The 24,995-nt window shown below is 44.0% G+C and overlaps 1 long non-coding RNA gene across 1 annotated transcript in view; it reads right to left on the bottom strand.

The window, feature by feature from the left end:
* The window catches only part of LOC146771171 (uncharacterized), a 95,171-nt gene extending 72,062 nt beyond the window's left edge, over positions 1-23,109 (bottom strand). Inside the window, exon 1 of the long non-coding RNA XR_014975182.1 lies at positions 23,019-23,109. This is a non-coding gene — a long non-coding RNA (uncharacterized LOC146771171). The remainder of the gene's footprint in view (positions 1-23,018) is intronic.
* Positions 23,110-24,995: the final 1,886 nt, after the last annotated feature.

Here is a 24,995-nt window from a genome sequence, read left to right as displayed (position 1 = left end):
TTACCCCTGAGCTTACCGAAGACCTTCTTTCAGAAACAGATCTTAATTCTATGAACTGATATGGGGTCTCAATTGGTAAAGCCATGTACCCCCTTGACAAAGGTGGAATGGCAGTCCCAAACCCATGAGTTTATTATGTAGCAGCTCGATTATTGTGGATGATGAACTGGCTAATGGTCAAAGCCTATCTGGAAAGACAAGACTCAAGCACCCACAGAGGGACGGAAATTTTTCTGAAAGTGCTATACTACAAGACCACACAAAAACATATATACCAGACAATGGCAAGAGTGGTTAAATCCTGTTAGGCTAAGTATGCCAAGAGACTACGAACCGACATCCCCTACTGCCCGACCTCCCACTGTGAGTGGTCCTGAGGCTAGCGGGAGTGGCGGAGAACCATGCTACACAGATATGGTAACAGGCTGGTTTCGATACCCTGGGTGACTTGTACACGGTTAGCAAACTGCTCCCTTTTGAAGTTCTTGTGTAGGACTTTGAACTGAATAGGGGACAATTCCTAACCTTTGAGGCACTACGAATGGCGATCCAAGACATGTGGGGAGGGGACATTGCGAAACCACAGTGGTCGACAGTATTGACCACATAATTGTATCTCAGGATACAATATGAGAAAGTGACTAATATGCATTGCACATTAGCCACTACTTTCCATGTCTCCATGGGCCTCTGAAACTTAACTGGGAACAAAAACTCGGGCACGGCATACATGACAAAGATTGGGAGAACATATTAGAATACACCATAACAGTGAGATTTTAAATTTACCTAACCCAGCCTGCGGCCGATAACTCTGGTTTAGGGCCTTTAACAACCGGTATAGCCCTCAGCAGCGGCTATAAGGCTATATTATAAAGACTACCTATTGTATTCCAAATAGAATTGGAAGGTATGGCTGATTCACTCTAAAGCATTAGAGGTTTTTTTTTACGATTTGTATATTTAAGATCCTATTTTTGCTGATTTCTAGAGCAAAAATCTCTGAAATATTGTGAATACTTGGAAATTAAATCCATATGCAAGTCCTAGAAAGGAACATTGTGTCAAATAGGACTTTAGTAAATCTTTTTTCTGGAACTGAGAAATAGTACCTTCTACATTTGTGAAAAGAAAATTATTTTCATCTGCATGAAAAACTGTATGATAGTAAAAAATAATCTACAAATCAAAAGCACAGAATTCCAAAGAATTTGGAAGTAAATGTGTACATCAAATCTTACTTCAAATTCAACATTTAAATACTTTCATCTATTTCCATACAATGTGTGGCATTGGCCATTCATGACCTTGGTGGCACTTCACTGAATTAACTCTACTTCTTTGTAATCCTTCATGATAAACTGGACACAGTACTCCAGGTGCGGCCAAAGAAAGGGACTCAGACACTTTAAATGGTTCATCAAGAACTGGATACAATATTTTAGATGACTCCTATGGGAGTGGATGGAACAGGACAAATTACTTCACTTCTACAGTACTTTGGATGATCCCTATGAAACCAGTTCTGAACTTCAGGTGACTCCTCTGTAACCGAGTACAGTACGTCAGATGACTTCTTATGGATCAGGACACAGTACAGCCAATAACTCCTACAGAACAGGACACGGTCCTTCCTTTGGCTCCAGTACAACTGGATACATTACTTCCAATGACTACTGTACAACTAGATACAATACTATGGTTGACTCCTCTGATTACTGAACCATGGATGACTCCTCCGGAATTGGATAGAATACTTTGGGTGACTCACGTAGGACTGGATACAGCACTTTAATGATCTCCTCCAGAACCGGGTACCGAACTACAGATGACTCATCTGGAATGGGATACAGTACTACGGATGACATCTCAGGAACCTCTCCCGAAAGATATACATTACTTCAGATGACCCATAATAGAAGTGAATAAGCACTGGTGGCACCAGTAGAACTGGATCAAAAGGCACCTCTGGAAATGAATACAGTGCTACAGGTGACACACATAGTAGTGCATACAGTACTTTAGATGATTCCTTTGGAACTTCGGATGGGTCCTCTGGACCTTGATGCAGGACTTCTTATGACTCCTGTAGAACTGGATACTGTACTCCTGATGACTCCTGTAAAACTGGGTGCCACACTCCAGATTCCTCGAGTAAGAATGGATACAGTTCTTCATATAATACCTCTAGAACTCAATATAGTATTTCAGATGACTCCTGTAGAACTGGATAAAGCACTACAGATGCCCTAACTTCATATGACATCTCTAGAACTGAATACAGTATTTTAGATGACTCCTGTTGAACTGGATACCACACTCCAGCTTCCTCCTGTAGAAATGGATACAGTTGTTCATATGATACCTCTAGAACTGGATAGAGTATTTCAGATTACTCCTGTAGAACTGGATAAAGTACTACAGATGCCAGTAGTACTTGACATAGAACTTCATATGATATCTCTAGAACTAAATACAGTATTTCGGATGGCTCCTACAGATCTGGATACAGTTCTTCAGATGGCTGCTGTAGAACTGGATACACTATTTTAGATGATTCCTTTGGAACCAGAGTCCAAACTATGGATGATTCCTGTAGAACTGGATACAGTACTTCAAATGACTCCTGTGCAACTAGAAATAGCACTATGGATGACTCCTGTAGAACTCGGTACTGTAAATCAAATGAGTCCTTTAGAACCGGATACAGCAATGTAGATAGCTCCTGTAGAAATGGTTATAGATCTGCATATCACACCTCTAGAACCTGACAGTAATTCACATGACTCCTGCAAAACTGACTACTGTACAACAGATTTCTTCAGGAGAGCTTGAGACAGGACTTCAGATGACTCCTATATAACTGGATACCTCACTACAGCTTCCTCCTGTAGAAATAGATTCAGTTCTTCATATTATGCCGCTAGAACTGGAGAGAGTACTTTGAATGGCTCCTGTATAACTGAATAAACCACTACAGATACCTTCTGTACGAAATTGACATAAAATCATATGACACCGCTAGAACTAAATATAGGACGTCAGATGGCTCATATAGAACTGGATACAGTAAAACAGGTTGCTTTGGTAGAACTGGATACTGATCTTTTAGATGGCTCCTGTAGAAATGCATACAGTATTTTAGATGACTCCTTTTGAGCCAGATACCCAACTGCGGATGACTCCTCTGGAACTGGATACAATACTGTAGGAGCTTTGATACCCTAAGACAAGAAGAAGCTTTCAATGATTTTATCATTCTAGCTCCAGCGCCTAATCCCTAATATTGTACATTCTTTATATATCTAAACAATCTCTGTAATTCCAACATTCTGTTAGTTGAGAAAATACTGAGCTTTCCCAAAGCTGAAACAAAATGATAAGCTTTATAATATATGTAAAGGGTATTATCTGAACTATTTGTATAGTAACTATCTTCAACGTTTTGTGTATTCGCTCTGTCATCCAGATTACATTCAACATGACAGGTTCACAAACTGCAACATAATTGATGCACATTAGTATTACATTTTCATCTAATAACAAGCAATCACTTTCCTTCCTAAGCTGATATCTTGGTACCACATGTGCATCAAAAGAAAAGTTACAGAAGTCTGTGCAAGATGATGATTCTTTTAATTCCTCTCATGGAAACAGTAAGTGCAAAATATAAGAGTTCACAATCTTTGAGAGCTGTCTCCCAAAAATAGCATTCAATTGCAAAGTCTGAATCCTTAAATACAAGTGTTGTCCATGAACATTTCTGTGTATACAGTCCAGTCTTCTGATGACTTTCAACAAATAACTATCTGCAAAGTTTTAAAATTCAGATAACCTGGATTTAGCTGCAGCAATTATATATCTTGAGTGCCTAGCACTACAATCTCATGGGAGTAAAGATGACCACCACCATCTACAATCTTGTGGGGGTCAAGATGGCCACCACCATTTACAATCTCATGGGAGTCAAGATGGCCACCACCATCTACAATCTCATGGGAGTCAAGATGGCCACCGCCGTCTACAATCTCATGGGAGTCAAGATGGTCATCACCGTCTACAATCTCATGGGAGTCAAGATGACAACCACCATTTACAATCTCATGGGAGTCAAGGTGGCCACCACCATTTACAGTCTCATGGGAGTCAAGATGACAACCACCATTTACAATCTCATGGGAGTCAAGGTGGCCACCACCATCTACAATCTCATGGGAGTCCTTTGGCTTCATGGGATATTTAGTCTTCCTTGGCTTCACTCGTGTGTTTCATGTAGTCCATCTATTGGAGATGCAAGTTTTTTTACAGACAGTTCCTATACTCTGCACACACTAACATGCTCTCTGGCTTCTGAAGGTGCAAACATTGAGGCAGTTTGGAGTACCGGATGTCTGCGAAAGACCAGGTGAGGGAGGCAGTCGTGGGTCACCGATTATGACCCTGCATTAACCTATGATGCTCAAGGAAAATAACGATCCATCTAGAAATTCTGTGTTTTACTCACACTTGCAAAGACAAAATAGTTAGCACTGTCAATGCTTGTTACATGTTATGTTACACTTGATGCTGAAGGCATACTCTATAACACAACACATATTCACAGAGCCAATACTGAGTAAAAGGAATTACAGGCCTTAACCACAGCCACCTAAAATACTCTGCTTCACCTTTTGACCAGTATCTTTCAAGGAATGATTAAACAATTTTGGCAAGTGGACCGAAGAGGGTGAGCAGAGATATAATTTTGATAAAAAACTGATGGCTGTTTCTGAGAGAAACCCATGGTCAGTTGTCATTGCCTCCGTTTTCTCACTGGCAGCCATTGCAGTTTGCATGCTGGTGTGGTCATATTTTCTTAGTCTCACGATGAGCTGCATTGCTACTTCTGGGCCAGTTGGAGTTTATTCATTATTATTTTAATGGCTGGAAGTTAGATGTTGTTGCCGAAATCCAATTTCGATTGGATTAGCACTTTCACCACCCCAATGTATAGTTGGGGCTCAAGGAAAGGTACAATGTGCATCAACAATTTAAAATTATAAAATTAGGCCTGAGGGGGAATTTCAATTACACTGGAGCAATTGGAGTAATTTTGGTAATTCGGAATTATTCTTTAATGCAGAGTCACTGATAATAGTGCAATTACACCCGCTCAGAGTAACTTGGGAGGAAAAATCTTACCGCAAGACCTCATTTAGATAGGACAATCAGCTGGTTGCACTGCTGTTTATGTTATGTTGCAGTTAGCACTATTTTCTTAGCACAAACTGCATCCTCGTATCCGTTTTGGACACAAGGGTGCATTTTCCGCCGAGAAACTAGTAAATTGAGAGAAAACCCTAGCCCAAGTGGACATTTTGTGAGTATGAGCTATTTGTGTTCTGTTGCAGTTAGCGCTATTTCTTACCACAAAAAGCATTGTCACATCCGTTTTTGACACCAGGGAGCATTTTAATTATAAGAAAATAGCACTAAATGCAGAATTACACTTCTTGCATTATTCCATTTAATCTTACAGAATTGTTGGTTAATTACACAGTATTACGCGAGCCACGCCCACCTCTAGGTAAAAGCTGAAAGAGGTAAAATTCAATACCTGAACATCTAAAGATGACTGGCAAGCAATAGGGATCACATTATGGGCAAGCAGATTGCACCCCAATAAGTTATTTGTGGTCTTGTGAACAACATCTCTTGGTCACATTCATTTTTCAAGTGACTCAGAGAGGAAAGGAAATGAGAGTCACCAGAGTCACCAAACAGAGCTTATTATTACTGGTGTATGAGTCAGTTTAAACAGGATCTGGGTATCATCTGCATACATGTAAAACAACACTCGCACCGAATGCACATGTGCTGGTTAAAAGAGAACCAAGGAGAGAGCTGATGCCTCAGGGGCACCTCTCTTCAATCCCAGCCGATCTGAACGTTAGAGACGCAAAGATAACTGCTACCATGAGGGGTGACTCAATCCATTTTTTGGCACTGCTATTGAATCCTACCCTATTAGTATTTCCTGGCACGACGACCATCAACCTCTACCTGAAGGTAGTTAGGGACCAGGCCAGTGATCTCATCCAATGCCAGTAGCGGCCCGTGGAGGGAGTTCCGTGGGGCGGTGAGGCAGGGCGGGGAAGGGGCAGGGTAAGGGGTAGTAAAAACTGGAATATGGATGAACGGAGGTAAGTAAACAATTAAATAAATAAAACGAATTTCGTCTTGCGCGCTGCATCGCATTTTGCCAACGTAGATCCTGCTTGCTGAGTGACATTTAGGGCATATTGTCCACAAATGTTTTCTAAGAACTTAGCAGGGTAGGGGAACAGTGAGATTGGTCTGAAGCTTGTAGGGACCTGTGTCCCAAAAAGGGCTCCTCAAGGTGATGTCATCCAGGCCTTTTCCAGACATCAAGGATGGTTCATGATGTACGGGATCATTGTAAAGATTCAGAATAAGCACAGGGCAGAGATGCTTAATAAACCTGGGCATGCATTCGCTTAGCAGGGAGCAGGGCCGGACTGGCCGTAGCGGGCATTGGGCATTTCCCTGGGAAGCTGGAAGGGTTGGGTCTGGTTTTGGAGCAGTGGGTGTCGCTTTTGCTACTGGGGGATGGTTTTGCAGCAGTGCTGCAATATCGGCCTCCAGTACCAAAAACAGCAAGCAGTGCTAGGGGACAGTTTAGTTAAGCGGCAGCACTTCACACTTGCACCCTCGCTCAACCATCTCCCCCTTCCCCCCCACCTACCCTGGGGCCAGTCCGATAAAATTGACAGGGTTGCTTTGTGTTCTCAGTCCAGCTCTAGATGGGAGCCAGAGAGAGCCCCCACGCCACCAGCTCAAGCAATTCTGTCTTAATCAGAGATGAGAATTAGTCAGGACACTGCTACTGTAGTATATAAAAAAAATACACAGACAGAGTAAGGACTATTTCAGTTCAAGGCTTCTAAAGTTTTAACTTGAAAAACTGCGAGTCCTCTGCACAGATCTTCCGGTATAATCTGTTGATTGACGCAAATGGTAAATTCCACGCCCTGTTAGACACAGCTCGTAACCTGTAAATCTGGCACGTGTAAAATTTCCCAGAAAGAAAACATCAGGCCAAACCTGACTATATTTACCTTGGGGAAGAAAGGACCAGATAATACAGTGATGTGTTAATTTTGCTACAGAAAGCAACAAATTCTGCATATTATTCCACATTTTAATGGGGAATTTTGTATTGACAATATTTATAGGCACCCCCAGGGTTACATGAGATATCTGATGTGATAAAGTATGAACCAACACTGGGGTCCTTGTAATCAAGTTTAGATGTCCTTGTAAGAGAGTCTAGAAACTAGGCCGTTCTAGTAGGCTTTATTAACTCGTTCTTGCTTGGCCATAATATGGCACATAGAGGCTTATTTATGATAGTCCTGCGTCACTTTTGCACCACATTAAGTGGTACATACAGTGCTCTCATTTCGATTTATGAAGTCACGCAAAGCCACCCTGCGTGGCTTTGAATTACCTCAGAGATCATGAGTAATGCGACTCAGTGCAAATTGCTGTGTCACCTTACTCTGTGCCTGGGAAGCATTTCCTGTGCGTTGCAGTGAGTTTTCCAACACTCACCGATGGAATTTGATGCTGCCCCAGATTTACAAAGTAATGTAAATCTGAGTAAGCATCAAATCTGTACGCCTCCCTCGGTGAGACGTAACGAGGAGAAATATGTTTAATTCTCCTCGTTTTTTCTTCTTTCTATGTGTGCTTCATTCCGCAGCATACGGAGAAAGAGAAAAATGACCCCTTAGAATTGTTTTTCTGCAGGAAGGTGCCCTTTCCTGCTCAAAACCATTCCTGCAGGCAACAGAGGCACCTTGGCACGATGGTGCAAGGGTGCTAGGCTGCTGAAAGGGCGCCAGCGCAAGAAGGAAAGACAGCAAAGCACAGTACTGCTTAAATATGGTGCATTCCTGCCCTTTCACTCTGGCATAGGGCAGTGCAGCAAGGTGCCTTGCAGTGATGCCTTATGTCAAATTCCCATAAATGAGCCCCATAGTCTTAAGGGCCATGTCATAAGATTTCCTCCATGCCCGATGACTTTCCTCACTGCAAGTTTGTTCTCGGCCAATGCAGGTCAAAACCATTCATATGTCGTCAACTGAGGGTGTATGTCTTAAAAAAGTTTTGGGGTGGATAAGGCATGAGCTTGCATCCTCAGTGTTGTGAGCATTTGCAGCAGAGGAAAGGGCAGACTGGGAGACTCAACCTTCCTTATCTGCAGACAATACTTGTGCTTGTAACAACCACAAGACGCAAAGTCTCGCATGATTTCCACTGTGGTTAGCAGCCCACGGGCCACAGGTCCACACGTCCATTGCCTTTAATCTTTTAATGTTGCATTCCTCACTCCCCCCACCAAGGCCACATCGGTCAACAAGCGACTGCTGAGAACAACCTCCCAGACCACAGAGTGCGTGAGGCGAGAAGAAAGCACGCGAGCAACGACAAGGTTTCATCAGGCTCCCAGGCCTAAGACACCATAGAGGGGAACCGGCCGCCACCACACAGGCATATGAACGTCCCGTGTTAAGTTGTGCTGTCTCACACTGTCACATAGAACAAGCATTGGTGAAGCCCTGGATACTTCAATTTGACCATGCCCTCAGTTACTCATCACTCGTGCATTCAGTCACTCAGGCTTGCATTTGTGCATCTTTTCGTCCCATTGACTCATTCCTGCATTGACGCACACGCCCTTCCACATTATGTAAGACACAATCTGCCAAAGAAGAGACTCTTTTGCTCGTCACCACACCTACTGGCTTTGCTTCTAGTGAAGGATTTGTGAGAGGATCTGGTAGTGTTTGACTGCTACTCTATGAGGAATGTGAGTGCTGCTAAACTGTGAGGGATGTGAGAGTACTATAGGTAGTGTGAGGTCACAAGATGGTTCTGTCAGTAGTGAGCAACTGCTAGTGTGTGAGAGGTGTAAGAATGATGTCAGAGTATCAGACTGCTGCCCTGTAATGCGAGTGCAACAAGATGTGTGTGACTGCTAGTCTGTGAGAGTGTGTAACTACTCCTATAACAGGAGCGGGATTGCTGTCAGTAGGGCAAGTTTGATAGTATACGAGGGGCATAAAATGCTATGAGTATTATGTAATTGGCACTCTGTGAGGGTGTGAGGTCGCAAGACGGTTCTGTCAGTAGTGAACAACTGCTAGTATGTGAGAGGTGTAAGAATGATGTCAGAGTATCAAACTGTTGCCCTGTAATATGAGTGCAACCAGTTGTGTGTGACTGCTAGTTTGTGAAAGTGTGTAACTGCTCCTATAAAAGGAGTGGGTGTGTTGTAAGTAGCACAAGTTCTGTCAGTAGAGCAAGTTTGATAGTATATGAGGGGCATAAGAATGCTAATGTGTAATTGGCACTCTATGAGGGTGTGAGTGTACTTCTGGTAGAGTGTGACTGCTAGTCTGTGAGTTCAGTCGATATTTACGGTGTTTTTCTTTTCACCAGAAGGGCTTTAATAATCCCCCTGGTCTCACCCACAAACTGCTTTGGCTGTCTCGCAATACCTCATGTTATGACACAACACATACCACACAGCATATTTCTGATACCTGGCTGCTGCCAAGTGTTTCTAGACTGTTCCTATCTCTTTTAAATGGTCAGCACACTTTTTTGTTTACCATTCCAGCATGACCGTCAGTCAAGTTGGTTTGGTGAAGATAAAAAATACAACCACATGGATAGCGCAGGACACGACCTTTATGTGCACATGCATGCACATTGTAGCCATCTTAAAATGGTACCCAAGTTGGCCGCTGTGTGTATGTGCGTTACAACATATGCAAGCATATGCATTATTAACCTGTGTATGTCATGATGTGAGGTAGCCAGTTTTGCTTTTTTAGGTCTCGCCTAGGCAACGCATGCGCTGTCTCGTTGAGACATTCAGTATATGCTTTACTATGTAAGTCACCACCTCCTTTTTAGGCCTCGCACAGGCAGCGAATACACTGCCTCTCCGAGGCATCAAGTAATCAGTATTACTAGTGAAACTCCACCCATTGAGTTTCTCTTTGTTTTGTCGCTTGCCATTGGTGAAATCCGGCATTGCTTTTCTTATCTCACTGATTGTTGGCTAGTGGTTCCATCCGTCACTTCTGTTTTCTTCCTTTTCTGCAGGAAGAAGCATCGACCAACTACAGTAAACTTACGCTGCAGGGCGGTATCTTTTCATGTAGGGACTACTTCGTTGTTTTTTAGGCCTCTCCGCTTGTGTCTTTTAAACTGTAAATCTCTTCTCGCTTTCCACCTTCCTCTGTCCGTGCTCTTTCGCCCCTCTCTCCCCTGCACTCCTGCTGTCGGTGCCTTCTCTAATCCCCCGCGCATTTGCAATGGGTCTCGTGTAAATGAGAGTCCTATTGGATTGCAAATGCTTGTTGTCTGTTCGTTTTCTAGTCTGCCGAATTCCAGACTTATTATTATTATTATTATCAATAATTAAATTTATAAGGCGCACAGCTACCCTATCCAGGGTTTCCCGGCGCAGATATGTCTAGAATCTAGACTAGGTAACTAAGCCAATTGCTGGGTAAAGAGCCAGGTCTTAAGATCACGTCGAAACCTAATGTAAGAAGACTCATGTTTCATGTGGTTAGGAAGGGAGTTCCAGAGTCTAGGTCCAAGATACGAGAAAGAGCGTCCACCCATTCTAGCCAATTTAAATCTGGGGAGTGCCAAGTTGCCTAGACTGGAGGAACGCAAGACACGGTGCGGAGTGTAAGGGCAGATAAGTTCATGCAGGTAAGCCGGTGCTGAGCCTTGCTTGATTTTAAAAATGTGACAGAGGGCCTTAAATTTGATTCTACTTCCAATGCGAAGCCAATGAAGGTTGTGAAGAAAGGGAGAGATGGAGACTTTTCTAGGAATGTGGCAGAGAAGGCGTGCCGCGGAATTCTAGACCACCTGGAGCTTATTCAAAAGTTCCTTGTTGCTTCCCAGATAGAGCACATTCCCGTAGTCCAGGCGGGAGATGACAAGACCCTGGACTACGGTTCTCTGAGTAGAGACGGGAAGCATCCAGATAATCTTTCGTAGCCATCTGAGCATGGAAAAACAGGTACCAGCGGTACTAACTGCTTGTTGCCGCATAGAGAGTTGACTAGCAATAATGAACCCTAAGTTGCGGGCTTGAGCAACTGGCTGGGGGAACGGACCCATTTCTTGGGGCCAATGATGAGGGTTCCAAAGATGTTTATCTTTGCCTAAAATGATGACCTCAGTTTTGTCCCCATTCAGTTTCAGGCTATTGGCATTCATCCATTCCGAAACTAGATGTAGACCGCTCCGTGAAGAGGATACAGGAGCGTCTTTGGAAGAGGATAGAGAGAAAATAATTTGAGTGTCATCGGCATAGGAGAACAAGGTGAGGCCTGTGTCCTCAACGATGGTAGAAAGGGGTCTCACATAGATGTTAAAGAGCAGTGGGCTCAAGGTGGACCCCTGGGGAACTTCATATGCAGATGAACGGGAAGTGGATGAGAAGCCGGAAGAAAAGACCTGAAAAGTACGATTGCTGAGGAAGGAGGTCAGCCATAAAAGGGCTGAGCCCTCCACTCCTGCTGACTGAAGAGATTTCAACAGAATGGACTGAGACACAGTATCGAATGCTGCACTCGAGTCTAATAAAATGAGTGCCATAGTCTCACCCTGGTCAAGGCAGGAGCGTAATTTTTCAGTTACTCCTAATAGGGTGGTCTCTGTTGAGAAATTTGTCCTGAAGCCAGATTGAGAAGGATGTAGAAAACCTGAGTTTTCAATATGAGTAGTTAACTGAAAATTAACATGTTTTTCCAAAATTTTGGAAAGCACAGGCAGAAGTGAAATGGGACGGTAGTTAGCTAAAACCGAGGGATCAGCATTGGACTTTTTCAACAGAGGAATCACCATTGCATGTTTCCAGTCTGAGGGAACAGAGGACTCACGTAGAGAAGAATTAAGGAGCCCCTTACAGATTCCTAATACAGCAGGAGAAAGTTGTTTCAAAATATTAGCCGGTAAAGGATCCAGGGGGGAACCTGAATTTACCCTGGTTAGACAGTTAGCAAAAGAACCGTCATCAAGGAGGGGCCACTGTGAGATTATTAATTTCCCAGGAGATGAGTTTGTGTAAATATTATCTGGGTCAAATTTATCAGGAACATAAGGAGCAGAAGGAATTAAATTACTATAGATCGTCTTTACCTTGGCGATTAAAAAATTAGCGATGTTGTTGCATTTAGTAGAGTCAAGAACAGGGGGAAGGGGAAGAGTATTTGCACCCGCCAATTTTTTAACCATAGAGAACAAGACTTGGGGATGACTCAGTGAGTTGTTAATGGTATTAGAGACATAAATCACCCTTGCAGCCTTACAAGCGGAGTGATATAGTGAAGAGCTGCCTTATAATCAGCTTTACAGCTGGGAGCATATACTTTGCGCCATTTTCTTTCCAAAAAATTGCATTTGATTTCAGGATCTTCAAGTCATCGTTAAACCAGGGGACCGGGAGACGGTGAAAAGAGCTGGTTTTCTATGTAGCAGGCAGACTTAAGCTCATGTGCGCAGAGGTGCCAACATGTCGGAAGAAAAAGGGCTCCGGAAAGTCGTCCCAACGATTCAGTTACATTCTCTGCAGTCCCACAGGGCTCTGCCAGGCGATCGCCATGCCCCCTCGCTGCCTTGTTCTGCCCAGCATTGACTTGTATTCTAGTGAGATTCTCCGGGCCCTTTTAGAAGCTCAGTGCGCATTTAGTTGTGTCTCGCGCCCGACTTGTGTGGATTTAATCAAGCGTTTTCGAGAGAGCGCTTTGTGAATCAGAGGACCCCCTACCAAATAGGTGCTTCCCTTCAAAATCTACTGACTAATGTGTTTTTATCAACAACAGTGTATCCATTTATATCTAACGAATGAGTCTGTTGTGGTGTGAGAAACTAAGTATTTAGCAGGCTTAAAGTTGCCTACTTGTTTACCTGCGATACTCCGGGTGTACCACCTTTTTTTTTTTAGGTCTCACCGCTCGTGTCTTTTTAACCATAAATCTCTTCTCGCTTTCCCCCTCCCGCTGTCGGTGCCTTCTCTAATCCCCCCGCGTTTGCAATGCAATGGGTCTCGCGTAAATGCGAGTCCTATTGGTTGCAAATGCTTGTTGTCTGTTCGTTTTCCAGTCTGCCGAATTCCAGACTTAAGCTCATGTGCGCAGAAGTGCCAACATGTCGGAAGAAAAAGCGCTACGGAAAGTCGTCCCAACGATCCAGTTACATTCTCTGCAGTCCCGCAGGGCTCTGCCAGGCGATCTCCGTGCCCCCTCGCCGCCTCACTCTGCCCAGCATTGACTTGTATTCTCGTGAGATTCTCCGGCCCTTTTAGAAGCTTTGTGCGCGTTTAGTTGTGTCGCGCTCCCGACTTGTGTGGATTTAATCAAGCGTTTTCGAGAGAGTGCTTTGTGAATCAGAGTACCCCCTACCAAATAGGGGCTTCCATTCAAAATCTACTAGCTAATGTGTTTTTATCAACAACAGTGTATCCATTTCTATTTAACAAATGAGTCTGTTGTGATGTGAGAAACTAAGCATTTAGCAGGCGAAAAGTTGCCTACTTGTTTACCTGCGATACTCCGGGTGTACCGCCTTCTGTGAAGTTAGAAGGTGCCGCTCAACATTTTGTGCAAAGTTAAATCACGGACCACAGAAAATATCTACACTGTGGTAAAAGTGAAAGTTCAAATAAATATAATCGGAGGTAGTGTCAACTGACACTCTAGTATTTTCATGCGGCTCTATGTATTGCGGTTAGGTGGCTAAGTGGTTACATATATGGACTACAGATGCTCTCCAAACACGAATCTGGGTTCAAATCTCATCTAAGCTATACCCAGGGCACGATCCTAAGGAAAATATTAGGAGAACTAATTACCATATGGAATTTAAAAGGATGTCACAAGAAGTGGTCATGCCCCTGTAATATTACTCCCTTGAAAGAGAAATGTCTTATTTTTTTCAAAACCAACACATTACCATAAGGTCACAGAAACGTGGAAACGTATTTTTTCGTTTTTCATTTTATAATTCACAAGCTAAGTTTTAGCCATATCATTGTGTAACTGGACCCGTTAATGTCTGAAAGTACTAATATTATTAAAAAGGTACCTGATACTTGGAAATTAATTTTTAAACTGAATTTAGTAAGTTAACAAGATATGCTAGGTGTATTTTTTTAAACAGTTAAACTGATGTTATTCTTCTACAGTGTTTACAAATGGAAGCAACTGCAGTGCTGAGGCACAAGGTGACACCTCTTTGCCTCCGGCTAGGCTAAGGGGAACGGTGTCCCTGCTCTAAAATTAGCGGGAGAATGCCTAAAGCCATATCTTTTGCCCTGGCTACATCGTCGTGTTTACTTTTCTAATTATTTTCCTAAATTATGGGCACTACGCTTCACTTAAATGGATGATACAAAAGCACATTGCTATAGCAAGTTTCAGCACAGGAGCCTTATATAGAAATCAATTACATCCCTATGTCTCACTGATGGCTAAAGAAAAAAAGCATTTGCAATGCAATAGGTCTCGCATTTACACGAGTTCAAGCTATTGGCATTGTAAATGACAATGCCTTTTATTTATGTTTTAAAAATGAAAACAAAAATAAAAGGCATTTTTATTTGCAATGTCAATAGCTCAAACTTGCGTAAATGCGAGACCTATTGCATTGCAAATGCTTGGTTCTATTTGTTATTGAGTGTGTCTTTCAAAAGGTAGTACTTGCTAGTAACTAATCGTGTTCCAAATCCATCCTTTTTAGGTCTCGCCTACGCAGCACGCATGCGCTGCATAGGAGAAGACCTTTAGTAATTGATTCAGTTTTTCGGTCAAAAACGTGCACGCGTTGCATTGCTTTCAATGGCAACACGTACACGTTTGGCGATTCCTTTGCGGGAGCGAGCTTTGAAACCATCTGTTTGTAATTAACAGATGGTTCCTGCTCACTACCGCAAGGGGAACAGGCGCAGACCCCCTCCTCTCTCCCCTCCCCCTGCTGCCTCCTCCTCTTTCAGCGCGAGGTGCGCGTGCTTGTTCATTTTCTCCCGATCCCGGATGTTACATCTGCTGACACCCCTGTCAGGATTCAGTGTTTTTAATTTGCTTGGAGCTGCTCGCGTCACCGCTGCGATGCCATAACATATTCAGCACATTATATTGGCACCCCAGGATCCCGCGTGCCCGTAATGGCTGTCAGGCTAGCAGAGGCCTCGCTATAATGTTCGCGAGCTCCACAAACAGCCGTGCGCTGTCAACGTACACGTGATATCCCGCACCTGCGGCCCTCGGGTGGTCTGAGGCTTCACAAACGACCACTCACTAGCCTTCAAAATCCACAGAGCCGACGTTCACAGTGTGCTTGGAAGGGGCTTACATTTGTTAATCCTCCCTTGTGTGAGATGCGAATTCTGTACCACTGCACACTCCATTTCGGCATCCTTTACTAGGAAATTGTGCAGACATGGCACATCAACACCTTAAAATAGCTGCCCATTAAAAATACATATTACTGGGATAAACTACTTCAATTTATTCATCATCAAAATGGCATAAGGTGTCTTCAAATCGCAGTAACAAGCCGTCGAGCAGCATGAGCTGCTTGTAACTAGAGATCTCTACACGGCGCTTCTTGGAAAGCTGAGGAATTTCAGAGAAAAATATGTAGAAAGTGGGCGTATTTATAGTTCACACCATAAAGTACAGTTTCATTAAGCACATGTTAATCTGTTGCATGCCTGTCATTTTACTTACCCTCCGTATGTCACAGCATTGGAGAGTATAGCTCAGCACTGTGCAACCTGACTGTGCTGCTTATCTATAGTACACAGTGCTGTCAGTATGTCACAGCATTGCACAGTAGGGCTCAGCGCTGTGCAACCTTTCTGTGCAATCTATTTCTGAGAATGTCTATGTCTGCTTCTATGTAGCAGTGTTAATTCTTGTGATGACTTTGCATTCTGTGATTCTATGGGTTATGGGTGTAAATTGACAGTCTCTGCTTTTGGATTTGCATTTTTTTGGTGTGGCTATGACCAGCATTCATTATTGAGATGGCCTTCTTTCCTCAATACTTCAAAAAAGTACAAGAACAACAGAAAAATAATTGGCTTTGGGTCAGCCTCCTGCAGCCATTGACTCGTGTGTTTTGTGTGGTTTGCTATTGATTTGGTGGGCTGCTCATCAAAGGCATGACATTGTGTGGATGGTTACATTGTATACCGTTTGCGTTCTAATTAGGTTTAGGTGATGGCCACTCTTTATTTTCTTATTATTCTATGGCTTTCCTTGTCAATCTTGTGTTTTAGTCCCACTCCTTCTTCCGTTTGTCCCTCCCATGCAGTATAGCCTCTTTAACATCCTTTTCATGACTTGTATCTTTCCCATGTTCACAATTAGGAAACTAGGTTTCTTTTTTGATTTCAGCACTCCATAAGAGTGTACCTGTTACCCTCCCCTGAACACTTGCCACATTCGCTCTATGTTGCTCATTCATTCCTTCCCTCCAAGCTCATTCATTGCTTTCCCCACCCCAACTTGGCTATCTTATTAGTTCTTGGGGGCCTCTGCCGTCCTCATTCCCACCCACCTGCTCCTTTGTTGCCCCCTCAGCTCTCACAGTCCCTTTTCTTTTTTCTCTTGTGAAGTCAGATTGCTTCTTGCAATAGTGTGACCATACCCTGTTCTTTGATTGCAGCTACTTCTTTTGGTGAGAAAGCGGGCCTTATTTCCTCTGCGCTTCCGAGCATGCCACCCATGTCACTGTCATGTCCTCCAGGAAATTAGTAGGTCTTAGTATTAGTATTAGTAGGTCAGCGGTCTAGCTGATCCAGACAAAAGTGAGATGCCAGGAACTTCCTGGGTGGAGACAGGAAGTACTAGTTTTCCCTCTCACTACATTGAGGGAAGCAGAGAGAATAGGACGTGTGGAGAGTAGCTCCACATCAGTTGGCCATGTATAAAAGCTGAGAAATTAATAAAGATGAGCTAATAGCCTGATGCCAGGTGCTGTTTTTATGCAGAGTGTTATGCTTGCCAGTGCTGTGAAGAGAAACCAATCCAGAACAGGACAACTGGCGACGAGGGTGGGATCGAAGATCACGCCTCCAGATAACGGAGGCAAGTAATATCAGAAAGTACCAGTGCTGAGGAAGCACAAATTACCTGCAACTAGTATGCAGCATTAAAGAAAAGCAGGAATTCTCTGAACTACAAGCCATGCATGCTGCAGCTGAGGGGGGCCATTTTGAAGTCAGGCAAGTTGAGAGACAGTCCATTGAAGTCTATGGGGTGGCCATTATGATGTCAGACACCCTGAGGCAAATCCACTAAAATCAATGAGGCGGCCATATTGGAATCAGGCAATGCAAGCCTAACTCACTAAAGACTACTGAGACAGCCATACTAAGGTCATGCACCAAGCCAGGTTGGCTTTTGAAAGGAATTCACATAGCTGGAGGCATCAAAGCTGGAACAGCTCTACAAAGAAAATGTGAAGCTGCCAGAAAGAATACAGTGATCACCTTTGAGAGAGCTTTCCCAAAATCAAAGAAAAACAACTATACGCAAGACCTCTACCGAAGAGGGCCAACAAATAATACATAAAGTACAGTGAGCGGTCTTGTGGCATTATCATACTAGCACATTCCACCATTGTGTTGGTGGGAAAAGAAACACAAAAATCTAACCCCTGCATTGAAGTGCCACCCCCCGTGAGACAGGCGGGCACCCAAGGTTTGGGTCCCAAATGGAACCGGTGGCTGGAGTCACTGGATGAATTTCTTGCAACAACCGGTGAGCGAAGGGACGAAAAAGGTCTGCTACTACTACTTCAGCTGGTGGGGCATGAAGGCCGACGCCTAATCAGAACATTTTCAACAAAGGACACAGAGACGTATGAAAAACTCAAAGACACACTATGTGCCCATTTCAACACAAAGAAAGAAGTGGATCAAGAACGCCTCATCTTCAACGCAGCACGGCAGGAACCAGGTGAATCATTAACAAATTTCATTACAAGGTTACAAAGTCTGGTACAATACTGCAATTTCAATACATTCACAAATGAGGAAGCAATTAGACTCAGGGTAATTGAGGGCTGTTCAATACCAGACACGAAGCACAAGATCCTTCAAAAGCAGCTCTCGCTAAAGGAAATCATTAGGAGGGCCGAAGCTGGAGAGCGGGCCAAATCAAGAGAACTGCACCTCATTGCAAGAAAGGAAGACAACAAAAATGAGATGTTTCTCATGTCAGTGAGTAAAGCCCAAGAAACCAATAGAGCCAGAAAGAGTGAGGGCAAAGGCAGACCAGAGGCAAGATATCACGATAGACAAAGTGAAATGAAATACTCAGATTCAACAATACAAAAGGCAGTGGAGGATGGCAAACAAAAGACCTGGACATTCCGGAATTGTGACAGCCAAACTGAAATAACTTTAAGGAGTCATTCATCAAACTTTCCAGAATATTCTGAAGAAGCATCAAGCAGTGGGACAGATCACACAAATGGAACAGACGACACCATGCCCAACAAGCATGAAGAAAAAACAAACTACAGAAGAATGTGCAATTCACACCAACTCTGGAAACCGGTATACAAACACACCAAAGCCACCCACTGTTCATCGAACTTCTTAGAATTTTCTGAAAAAGCATCAAGCAGTGGAATATATCACACACATGGCACAGACGACAGGGCGCCCAACAAGCGAGAAGAAGAACCAAACCACATAAGACTGGGCAATTCACTCAGACACTGGAAACGGGTATGCAAACGCACTCAAGACACCCATGACAATAAGGAGAAAACTGAGAGGAGACAATTAACATCACATGAGAGGAGCAGAGACAAAATGCACTGGGGCGAAACAAAAGAAAAAACACTCTGCTATCAAATTATCCCTCTGTTGCAAGAGTACATAAGACACTTAGAGAGATGCACCGAAAGAAACGTCCCAAAGACAGCTCCGATTCAAGGAGCAGTTCATCACAGTCCATCAGCTCAAGAGATTCACCAGTGAGAGCACACCCAAAAGGACTTTCTCAAAAGAAATCAGCAGAAGATTCATCTGATTCAGAAAGCATGTCTGCACAATCACTCAGGTCAACAGAGTCAAGATCAAGACAAAAACGCCAATGCCGTCAATCACCCAAATGCACATTGGAATCAGAGAACATTCTCCCCGTTCAGAGCAAAACATCACATGCCGATGACTCAGAACAATCACTTACCCCACAACGCAACATGTCATGTCAGTTATATTCACATCAAGACATGAATAATATACCTTCACCTCTGATGGGGACAGCTCGGCTGACTCAAAGAGCTTGCAGAATAAGAGTATGGGACATTACCCAAAAATGTTGGAAAAGGACTGTCTCATCACTCTGTAAGAAAGGCAGAAATATGTTGACAGAGACATGTCATTCTCAAGGAAAGGGGGATGAGAAAGGAACATCCATATGCCCGGATGGTCAAAGACTTCAACATTACCAGATGCAACTAGGAGTAGGTTAGGCAAACAGTTCAAGTAAATGGGTCCCAGAGCCGACCCTTGTTCTCGTGAAGCATCGAAACAACAAACACCTATCTCAACAGAAACCCCACTCAACATCCACAGATCTAACAAACCAATCAAGGATCCCAAAGGTTGCTCACCTCACCAACGAACACTCCCCGCAAAAGACATCACCCGCAACATCTGCAAAACCACTCTCAACATTTGCAGAGCAAAGAAACCAACTTCCGAGCCCAAATGATGCACTGAAGAGATTGACTGAATTTCTTTGTAATTGGGGGGGAGATGTCATGTCTTCTAAGAAAAGACTTTGTTTTATAAGTAGGTCAGCAGAGCTCACAAACCAATCAAGGAGCCGAAAGGATGCTCACCTCATTAACGAACACTCCCCGCAACAGACATCACCCTCAACATCCGCAGAACCACTCTCAACATTTGCGGAGCAAAGAAACCAACTACAGAGCCCAAATGATGCACTGAAGAGATTGACTGAATTTCTTTGTAAGTGGGGGTGATGTCATGTCCTCCAGGAAAGGACATTGTTATACAAGTAGGTCAGCGGTCTAGCTGATCCAGACAGAAGTGAGATGCCAGGAACTTCCTGGGTGGAGACAGGAAGTACTAGTTTTCCCTCTCACTACATTGAGGGAAGCAGAGAGAATAGGACGTGTGGAGAGTAGCTCCACATCAGTAAGCCATGTATAAAAGCTGAGAAATTAATAAAGATGAGCTAATATCCTGATGCCAGGTGCTGTTTTTATGCAGAGTGTTATGCTTGCCAGTGCTGTGAAGAGAAACCAATCGAGAAATGGACAACTGGCGACGAGGGTGGGATTGAAGATCACGCCTCCAGATAACGGAGGCAAGTAATATCAGAAAGTACCAGTGCTGAGGAAACACAAATTACCTGCAGCTAGCATGCAGCATTAAAGAAAAGCAGTAATTCTCTGAACTACAAGCCATGCATGCTAAGGGCAGACACCAAGCCAGGTTGGCTTTTGAAAGGAATTCACATAGCTGGGGGCATCAAAGCTGGAACATCTCTACAAAGAAAATGTGAAGCTGCCAGAAAGAACTACTTCTTTTGGTGGGAAAGCCTGATGCCAGGTGCTGTCTTTTATGCAGTGTTATGCTTGCCAGTGCTGTGAAGAGAAACCAATCCCGAACAGGACAGTCAGTATACAGGCCGGGCAGGAGGGCGTAGTTATCAATAGTGAAGCAGATGCACCTTCACTGGGGCCCAGTGCACTCCAATTATGTCAGTATGTCAGTTCCTATCTAAAAGTGAGTGAAGAGAGTCAACTTTTTCCTAATTCAAGCCTGGACTTCCGTTGTACAAGAGATGCTTTTTATCTAAGTATAGTAAGTAATATGTTCGATTCACGTCACATATAAATAAAGGCCCACCAGACGCATGGTGTGTATTGCCTCAGACTCCTAGATTCAGGGAAGTAAATGCCATTTCAAAAACTGGGCTGAAACCGTAGGCGGAAGTGCTGTACCTTCCTATAATATGGACTACTGGTTTTTTAATGCAATTTTATATAGCGCAGACTTTACCCAAAGGTGTCAGAGCGCTTCACAATAGAACCAAGTACGTTACATGAGAAAATTTACAGATACTTACACATTACAGATACAAACGAAACGACAACAACCTTCCCCCCTTATCATGCTGTAACAGCAACTTAAATTTCTGCAGATATAACTAGGTGGGAATTGCAAGGGCAAGAACCCCAGAACAAGTGCAATTTGCATGGAACGCGTCATTTTGGTTTTTTTTGTAAATGTTTGAAAATGTTTCCTGCTGCAACTTTCCAAAATATTACCCACTCACAAAGTGGACTCAAACGTCAGAGGCTCAGAGTCAAGCACGGGCGCTATTAGTTGTGTCTGTAACAACCAGTGAGGGGGGCGGGGGGGCACCTGCGACAATATGCGTAACCCCGCGCGTCAGCTTCCAGGTGCCCCATGTCACATGCGTCACCATCAGTGAGTTCATGCTTTTCACCAGCAGCAGATTGCCTTCTGGGAGTTGTAGTTTGACTTTAATGTGGTAAGAGTACGCAAAGTGTTGTTAGCTACAAGTCAGGGCAGGATGAAGTTAGTTGTCACACAACATGCGACCACTCTCTAGTCATGACGACACTGCTACCCCCTGCGCACACTACCTGCTTGTGGGTTCCATTGAAGGTCACTCCGTTGGCATGTTCCACACTCCCATTCTGGCAGTGCGCCCCCTGGTCCACTTTATGCAGGGTGGGGCACCCATTCCCATTGCTGAGATGCTCGCCTCCCCCGTTCTGCAGGTGCTTGCCCCCCGCGGGAGCGGCGTACAGCCCACAGGTGCGCTGAAAGCGGGCCACCAGCTTCGAGTCCTGGAGGGTCTGTAGGAGGCTGTCCATGATGTGGGGTCAGGGGTTCCCTGTCAGGGAATGATATCCGCAGTGGGGCGGCAGCCTCGCCTGAACCCGACTGAGTGCAAAAGCTGACAGGTGTGTAGGGCGGAGAAGTTGGCGGTCCTAGCACCGCCTAACAATACCAGGCAACAGAAGGAATCTTACAGCGATAATGCAGATTACAACATGCTGGCAGGCCATGGAAAACGACAACCCTAGCGTGTGTGTCAACTGCCAGGGAAGGGCCCCTATGAGGCTCCCCTTAGTCTGACTGTCCTCTGAGCTGTTTAATTTACACTCCAACATATGATGGCAGTTATGAATGAACGCTATCATTTCTGGATTGTGCATTGCTTCACATAGGAAACCAACCAAATGCCCTGAAACGGGTGGCATTACACAGACACAAGAAGGGAGTGTGGATTGTGGCTGTTCTTGGGAGCAGGACAACCAGGCCACTAAAAGTAAACAACAAGCATTGGCATAGCCAATAGGTCTTGCCTTTGGGACCTTATAAGTATTTATTTATGCAGCACAATATCCTTGGTGCAAAAACATCAACAGTTGCATGGCTAAACACTTATAAGGTTCCAAAGGCGAGAACTATTGGCTATGCCAATGCTTGTTTCCTGTTGGGCATGCCTATGGCTATTGGCCCCTTTACTTGTATTAGTCCATTTTTTTGGAGTCTCTTGTTTTTGGGGGATCTCTTTTTTTAATGTGCCTTGATTTTTTTTTTTCAAGTGCTTGTTTTGAAACGTGTGTTTTTTTTCACAGCACAGAACCGCAATGGTGCCCTGGTGTCTTCTGCTTAAAATGCGAGGCTCGCAATGGCGCCCGCGAGTCTTCTTTTTATAATGCATCGCAGATGTATGTAGATCGCAGCAGACGTATTTTGTTCATAGAGACATTTTACATCATCTTAACCTATGATTTGCGAGCTCAACACAGAAGCAGCGTTAGGCACATTAAATCACTGAGATGGCTTAGTGTTTGCTAGTTAGACCGGTGTGCTGCTGTCTCACCTCCTCTCTCAGATTCCTGGTGCTGCTGGACAAACAGGCTTCACTCAATGCGTCTGTCAGGATTCGGTAACCCCCTTGCACAGCCGTCCCCCCTTCTCCCCTTGCAGTCACAGTCAGGGCAGAGTAGGGGAGGGAGGGGAGACCCGATGACGTCATGGCCCGGACTGAGCAATAGAAAGTGAGGGGGGCGTGCAAACAAACAAAATAGGACACCCCCAGCATGGCGCCTCTGTCTCATCCCATTCCAGCCCCCAGGGAGGCCACTTGCCTGCCCACCCCCCCTCCCCCACTCCGGAGAGGGGCCGGGGCCTGCTATGTGTGAGAGGCAGCTCAGGCAGGAGACAGCCTCCACCCCCAGCTGGTGACAAGCACAGGGTTTCAGACCAGCCTCTAGCAGCAGGAGCTCCTGTAAGCATAGGAGGATGCTTCCTCTCACCCCAGGCCGGGGCACCTCCAACTCCTAGACATCCCCAGACACACACAACAAGCATTTGCAATGCAATTGGTCTCGGATTTGTGAGCGTTAGAGCTATTGGCGTTGTAAATGACAATGTCATTTACCCATGTGCAGTATTTAAAAAATAATATTACAACTCCTCAAACATAAGTCAAACTCTAAAGTAAGATATTGATGTAAGTCTGTCAATGTAAAAGCAGGGTTACAAGTTGACTTGTATTTTAGAGACACAACCAATGATTTTACATGAAGGCCCATAATAACGAAAATAAGAAAACGGCAAAACGAACAAAACAGTAATGAAATCAGGTAAAACCTCCTCTGGCTTTATGAACCCAAAGTAGGAAATTCAACCATCTGAGTTAAAGGCTCACAAATGCATTAAACCCTCTTTGCAATTTTAGACCATTTATAACAATACTAAAAGCAATACTACAAATCCCAGAAAGCAACATATTGTTGTTAAAAAGCCAGCACTGTCTGAACGTGTTGCATATAGCATGAACTCGCTTGTCAATTAAAGCTGAGTGCCCCTGGCTGGAGGAGGAGCAATGTGTTGAATATACACGTAAAGTCCTGACTGCTATGGGTCATATAAAAGTGTGTGAAGCATCTAAGACGCACATCATGGCTTAAGCTCAGGTTAGAGATGCATAACAAGGAAGGGTATGGAGGTGAAGGGACCTCAGGTAGGTGAGCTGACTTAAAGTCCTAAATGCTATGGGGCATATAAAAGTGTGTGAAGCAGCTCTGACGCATGTCATGGCTTAAGCTCAGGTTAGAGATGCATAACTATTTAAACAAGACGTTATTTTACCTCCTATTTACAATACCACTTCATATGATAAAGATTGAGATGCCAGTGCCACTGGTCCCTCCTGCCCTGATTGATTGAGAATTTGTCATTCAGTTCTTCTTTTCTAATTGTCAATAATAACACTCATGAGCTATGTGGCAACTGCCCAAGTTTATCACTTAGTATCTATTTGAAAGCCAGTAGCCCAGGTGCCTAGGTTGTTGTCACACTTCTCATTTTGCCTTTCCACTGATCCACGTCTAAAATATTGCCATTAATCACAGGTTCCTGGACGGTGCGAATGTGGAGAAGCATCGCTTCCTGATAAAGAGACCAGATCCGAATATTTTTAAAATAAAAATTGTCCTAAACATCAACAAAATATGATAGGACATTGAAATAGATTAAAAATAACTGGCAGCAGTGCTACTCGAACCCATGCCTCCGGAGAGACAAGAGCCTTAACACTGTAGCTTAGACCACTCTCCTTTCCATTGGACCATTGTTTAATTCTAAAATACAGACTATAAAAGGGAGCCACTTATGAGCCGCATTGGATAACGTTAAAATAAGGTGTGCAAATATGCATTTTGCTGGCGTCTGCCTCTTTCCTTCTGCAGGAGCACTTCTAAAGGGTCCTATTTCCAACAGCCTTTGACATTGAATATGCCCCTTTCAGGCCCTGTATTCATGCTCTTAACTCTCCATGCAAAAACTTTGATCG

Source organism: Triturus cristatus, unplaced genomic scaffold (genome assembly GCF_964204655.1).
Source record: "Triturus cristatus unplaced genomic scaffold, aTriCri1.1 SCAFFOLD_147, whole genome shotgun sequence".
In the NCBI taxonomy this organism is placed as follows: Eukaryota; Metazoa; Chordata; class Amphibia; order Caudata; family Salamandridae; genus Triturus; species Triturus cristatus.
Note: the sequence above shows the minus strand (reverse complement) of the source record. Positions and strands in the feature narration are given on the sequence as shown.